Here is a 6661-nt window from a genome sequence, read left to right on the forward strand (position 1 = left end):
GTACCTTTCCTTAGGCTGAATGCACTGTTTCAAAGGACCTGGAATTAGACCTGTCAGCTGTTTAGCACTCAAGTGTGACAGCACTGACCTTCCAGGAAAAAGCCCCTGAGCAAACTTCAGTGTCTTGACAGTCCTCCCACAAAATGGGACCCCTTTATTTGCAGCTTTGGGCAGCTCTGTGGGAAGCAGTCTTGATCAACAGTAAAAAGTGATATGTCTACCCACTTGGAGTTTCAAGAAGCTCCCAAGAGACTCTGTCATATCCAGTTTTCATACACTGGGTATCTTTCTTTTTTCAGCATATTAACTCTATTTCTGCAATTGGCATTTGTCAGTCCTAATTTCCTTTCTAAGTGCCTCATTCCAAGTGCCTTCTTGACTCCAGTGCAAGTGCCTTGTTGCTGTGGTATTTGGTGTCCACCTTCTCCTGAAGACTTCATCTTATCAGAGCTCCGATTTAAGCAAGTATCTCTTCGAGCCCAGCCAGAGCAAAACAACATAGGGATATTGTAAGAACTTTTGTTTAAAAAAACAAAAACAAACAAACAAAAAAATAAAGCTTGGATTTTCCTTACTTGTGTCAGCTCACATCTATGTGCCTGAAGAAAGTTTCTTATTTCTGGGTTATGAGGCGTGTTGAAGATGTTCCAGGACAGAAAAGGTTATGGCTTCAGTTTTCTCTTTGCATGGATTTTTAAAAATAAATTTATTACAGCTTTTGGTGAAATTAGAGTTTCTCCCTTTTTGTAATTTATATTGCAGCCGAGTAGCACAGAAATAGGAGCCACAACCACCCTATGAATGGCCATTTCTGATGTGTACTCAGTAGCACGTGGCCAGAGCAGAGGAGTAGGGAAAGCCTTCCTGAAGTGGTTCCTGGTGTCTTGAGAGAACATAAAGCTAACATTACACTCAGTATTTCTGCTGACTTTAGCTTTTCTTGATACCTCAACTCTGGACTTCCTCCCTTCTCTTATGAGCTTGCTGAAGTCTTTATACTCCAGGAGTGCTCTTCTCAGTTGTGTGATCTAGGACTTTTTACTACTTGCTCCAATTTTATCACTTAGTAGAAATTTGCAGTAAATGCCATTAGCTTGCCTTTTGTTTTTCCAGATCCTACATAAGTGCTAAGGCAACTGCAGTTTGTATATGATCCTGAGAGCCCTTCGGTAGAGTGCATTTCTGCAAGTCCTGACATTTTATATCAGGTGTTGCTCTGTTTTTCCTTTTTAACTTATTTTTGTCCTCAGCCCTGACTACGACCAGCTTCATTTTCACCTCAGTAATCCCAGTTTTCACTCTGGTCTTCACTACTATCACATAGGCTGTCTTGCTGTATCCTCCCTGGAAGGTTAGGCTGTCTCACTGACCACTTTTCCTCTCCCTTGCCTCCCTTTTGGATGTTTTTATTGCACTCCAAATCATCATGTACTTAATTTCCTTTCAGATTCTGCATTACAACTGTAATTTTCAGCAGCTGCTAAGGTCCAGGGCTGGGCTCTGAACTAAACAGATTTGTCACCTGTAATATAATATACTGTCTTATTTCCTCTTCCTTTCCTTCCTTATCAGCTAAATGCAGTTTCTGTATAACACTTATTCCTGCCAAGACTAGTGTAGATTTCTCACTTCCTTTTCTGTACATTTTGCCATATTTCAGGACAAATTGTCTGTAATCATACACCACTATTTGATAAAATAATGTCGCATGGAGTGGATTGTCAGGTCAAAAGTGGAAGCTGGACCATTTAGAGCCCTGTTCCTTTTATTAGTCTGCATATTTTTATGCTAACTGGTGAATTATTCACATCTTCAAGCTACATTAGGATTCACTTGCAGAATTACTGTAAACCAGAGTGATGCTTTTCTTTGCACACACTGACACTTTTTGAGATTAGACAATTTAGTGAATAATTACATAAAATTTATGTATTGAGAGCTATGTAGTCCCACCTATTACCTTCTTGTCAGACAGCAGCAAAGGCAGGGCCACTCCCTCAGGGAAGGCAAGCAGGACACCAAGGGGATCCCACATCAGGAGGGATCCATGATCATGCTGCAGGTCCATAGCTGAGAGGGCAGGGCTAAGGACAAGCCAGGGAAATAGTCTGTAAACTGAGGTCTGGATGAAAGATCTTCATGGCCAGGCACAGTTTTGTCTGAGCTGGAGACCAACACTTCTCCAGCATGGCTCAGGCAGGGACCAAAGCCTCAAATGTGACCTTAAATAGAACTCCTGGACCCGTATGTGCAGGTGGAGATCAGGTGCAGATGAGGCTGATCAGGGACATTAGAGCTTGTTAGTGCACTCAGGGCCTTGACACTTCCCATGGTTAATTTTTATGCCCCTAATTATAATAATTTTAGTTATGTTATTAGCATGATGCATCAGATACTTAAAGCTAAGCTTGATCTCTACTTCTAAGAAAAATAAAATTATGGTAAGTTCATAGGTTCCATGTCCCTTGATGACACCAGCCTGGAGCTTTGTATTAAGACCATGCTGTGTGATATCTCTGAAATGAGCAGGGCTACTCTGAGCATGGCTGCACAGTTGATCCTTGGCATCAGTGGGACTCAGATGGGTCATAACAGGGGGACTGTGCAGTTTTCCCAGAGTTACTGCCCTGAAATTCAGTGGTTCCTGAATGTGATATCAATATATATTTAGAATGAATGCAGAAATGACCTCTTACTCTGTGAAATAGATTCCCTGTTGAAAAAGTCTTTATTTTGTCTGTTGAGATTGTGAAGCCCATGTTTGTGGGTTTGTTAATGCAATGAGGTCATGTGCTGTCTGAGCACAGCTCTAACTCAGAATCATGTTACAGCATGAACAGTATTCCCCATGCAGGCATGAGTTAGAACCAAAACTCTCCTTCCAGCAGATGAGGAAGAGGACACTAAAAATATAGCTGAGAATTACAATCCATTTTGCTCTATTACACAATTAATGCAGCTCTGGAATGACTAGAAAATGCAATTTATGTTTTTCATCTCTAGCTGCCCTGCAGACATTCATGGGAGATGCAAAATGTTCTTTTTTAAAACAAAACATCAAGTAGAGGCAATCTATCACCACACTTGTCATATCCCTCAGGCAATATTCTGGGAAGTGCTCTCAGTTTCCTTTGAAGAGATTATATGAAGGGTCAGTACCTGGATAAACCATATTCATTCTTGCTTTGCATGCTTTTTAAATTTTTTATTGTTTAAAAATGGCTTTATGTTTAAAAGTTTACTTTGATCTTTAACGATTACAGGATTGGCTTCTAATGGAAATCTAAAAGAGTGAAAGTCATGAGACTCTGGGCTTTTTTGGAGTTGGTCTCTACAAACATAAAAGAACAGAACAACTCATTCTTTCTCTTTATTTTCCAGTTTCTATTTCTAACTCCTTAATATCAGAGTGGGAGGAACATTCATGGCACACCAAAGAGGAAACTGGTGGTGTGAGATTTCTGTACTTCAGTGATGCACCAGCATGGGATTATATAAGAGCTGAGGTCCCAGTATTCCTTTCTGGAAAAGATTCCCCTTTTTAAAGGATCACACATTTGCCTTTAAGAGGAGAAATAGCTCTGGAGAAAAATGGAGTCTAAAAAAATCACAGCCACCTGTGTCAATATAATAACGTTATATTTTGTGCAAAAGTGTCCCTGCACACGCTCTAATGCAGTTAAGGGTGCAGTCCCAGAGCAGTAAATGTTGATTGATGTCTGACTCGGGTTTCCAACAGATCTGTAGATATGCAGTTAGCATGGAAACTTGTGTCAGGATTTGTTCAGCTGAACCGGGAATTTGTGTGGATTTTTGAGTTCTGATGGTTTGTAGGGACTTTTTTTTTTTGTACTTGGTTCTTGGTTATTCTAGTTACCAGAACATTCCTCTGAATTGTTTCATGTCAACAATGACCACTAATAAGGCACAAAAGAGGTGATGGGAGCTGGTGGGAGCACATGGAGAGGAAGAGACTGTGTGATACCTCAACCAGTCCTGACTTGAGGTACCTGGAACTGATGGGAAATCACATCCTAAATAGATCCACGGCAGTGGATGGCTGAGGGAGGGTCCAAAAATGATCTCTGTTTGCTGCATTTCATGGCAGAGGAGTGAGACTTTTCCTGTAGGCTCAGGGTGGTCCCATTCTGCTGTGGGAGATTTCCTAGTTTTTTAGCACACGCAGACACTTCAGCAAAAATGAGTAATGGATAAATAGCAAATGGAATTTAACTTTGCTCTGAGTAAGAAAAAAAACGAGATTTTAAAATTTGTCTATTGCAATTGAAACTGGAACATGATATTTGGGTTGCAACACATCTTCAGAGAGAACATGCTTAAGGATTTATTAAAAGTGCTTTGTATTTTGATATAGCACATCCAGAATTCATGTAATTTAGTCAGGTTTCTGAAAGTGAGTCAGATGATGATTTAACTATTTTCAGCACAAACAGCCTCTGAAGTGGCATCACTGGAATTATCAACAGAAATGCTCATAAACTGATGCCCTGTTTTCCCACTTCTCTTAGAAGTGATACAAAAGTTTGAAACTGCATTACCTTCAGCCATGGCTATGACTGTAGCCCATATCTCTGTCATGCTGTGAATTTGTTGAAATCTACTCCTGATATTGAAATGCCTTTTAATTGGAGGGAGAACAGTCTGTAAATGTGGATTGTGAGGATGTTATTACATAAAGACTTCTGAGAAAAACTTCAGATATGGGTAGCAGCAAAGGAAACTCAATTATTCATACTGTATTATGACTTAAAAGAAACTCAGTCTTTCCAAAAGTAGAGTATGAACAAAGTGAAAAAAAGCAGTGGAAAAAGGACCTTTGTGATATAATCTGTCAAATTCACAACCGGGAAAATGTGAAAGGATTGTGGGCTCCAAGGCAGTAAAATAAGAGACTTTTCAGAAAGTACAAGTAGCTTGGAAATCACCTTAACTGCTATTTAAACTTGGCTGTAAAAGAAACTAGGTTACTACAATGTGTGAATATCTTTTTTCCAATGTTCTTTAGCCTACATAGATATTTAAACAAAATTCTTAAGCTGTTTTTACCAGTTGTTGGACATGTGGCTAGCAGAATTGCTCATTCACCCACTTCTGAAATATTCAGCATATTTGCAAAGCATTTTGAAGGGATAGAGTAGAGAGCAGTCTGGCAATAACTCACTGTGATGTGGGGCTTCTTGTGACTGTTTCATGTGTTCTGGAAGTTACAGTTTGGAGTATGTTTTATTATCAAGTCAACAAGAAAACAAAAATGGAAACAAAACCTTTCAGATATGCTTGTCCTCAGCTCTATGAAACAAAAATATGTGGTGCCTTGTAACGAGGGGTGAGAGAGAGAGAGAGAGAGAGAGCAGTTGGTGCCTGGGAGAACATTGAATATGCTGTAAATGGTTAGCATGGTCCTGACTTGCCATTGGTACCATTGTGGACACTTCTCAAAAACAGATTGGTTGGATTTTCAGTGATGATGTGCTTATGGTTTCAGGTCATATGGAGTTGCCAAGCTGCTTCATGTGACCTGGTGTCCCCAAAAGAAGCTTTAAATGAAATTTTGGCATGTTTGCAGGCAGGAGGAGAGACTAGTTTCCTAAAAATGTTCTCTGGTCTGCAGCAGGGTGGGGAAGATTTTCACTTGCAGCCATGTCCCAGGAAGTCCACCAGAACTGACCTCAGCAGTTGCTCTTTTCTTCCATTTCAGAGATTCAGGTTTTATCAGACAATTCCTAAAGTCAGAGGACTCCTGCTGTTGGTCAACTGCAGTTTAGGAGTTTGAACTGTTGGCAAATTCTCTTCAGTTTCAAAGCTGCAGGTTGGCTGCTCCCAACTTCAATATTAACAATTAATTAGTAAGGTCAAGAACAGCTTCCAAACAAGTCACTGAACTCTTTGGTGCCTGAATTGCAACCCTTGCCTACTAATTAGTTGCAACAAACAACACAAATATACGTGAGGTGTCTGATTTTAAGCATGAGAAGTCCAATCCACTGGGCAGCAAAAGGGGTGAATGGTGTTGTAAGCACAGCGAGTAGCTGTGAGACAAAGCCACAAATATCTGAGCCACAGCATAGGTGGAAAAATGTTTGAGAAAGGATCCTCTCCGGAGAGCAATGTGACCTGGTCTGTGCATTCTCAGCAGATCTTCCAGCTCAAAGGTAAATAGCAAACAACCAGTTCCCACTGGCCTTGCCTTCTGCACCTGCAGCAGTTTCACACAGGGAGCAGTGCAAAGGCAGGGGGGGTTCCCATGGGCTGGCTTGTCAAATTTTGTGTGTGTCCATTCCACCTTGTTGAATGCAATGCTGGAGCTTTCAGTTCGAACAGACCTGCACAATTATATGAGAAAATAGTTCAATGTTTAATGTCAAACCATTCATTTCCAGGCCTGCTAGGAATTTGTCTCTATGTAAGGGGCACTTCTCAAGTTGTGGTTCACTGGTTGACTCCTGGCTGGCCAAGGTAGAGGTATTTCAGTGCCATGCAACTTTCCCACAGCTCTGTGTACTGCCTGAGCCACAGTGATTTGGCATACAAACCTTTTTAGAACAGGGTTTAAAAATAAAATTTTATGGTTTCTCTAATAAAAGGTTTCTAAAAGAAACTTTAGAAGTGTACTACCTTTAACAGTCAGAGGCAATTGGGT

This window comes from Cinclus cinclus, chromosome 5 (assembly GCF_963662255.1).
Source record: "Cinclus cinclus chromosome 5, bCinCin1.1, whole genome shotgun sequence".
Lineage (NCBI taxonomy): Eukaryota > Metazoa > Chordata > Aves > Passeriformes > Cinclidae > Cinclus > Cinclus cinclus.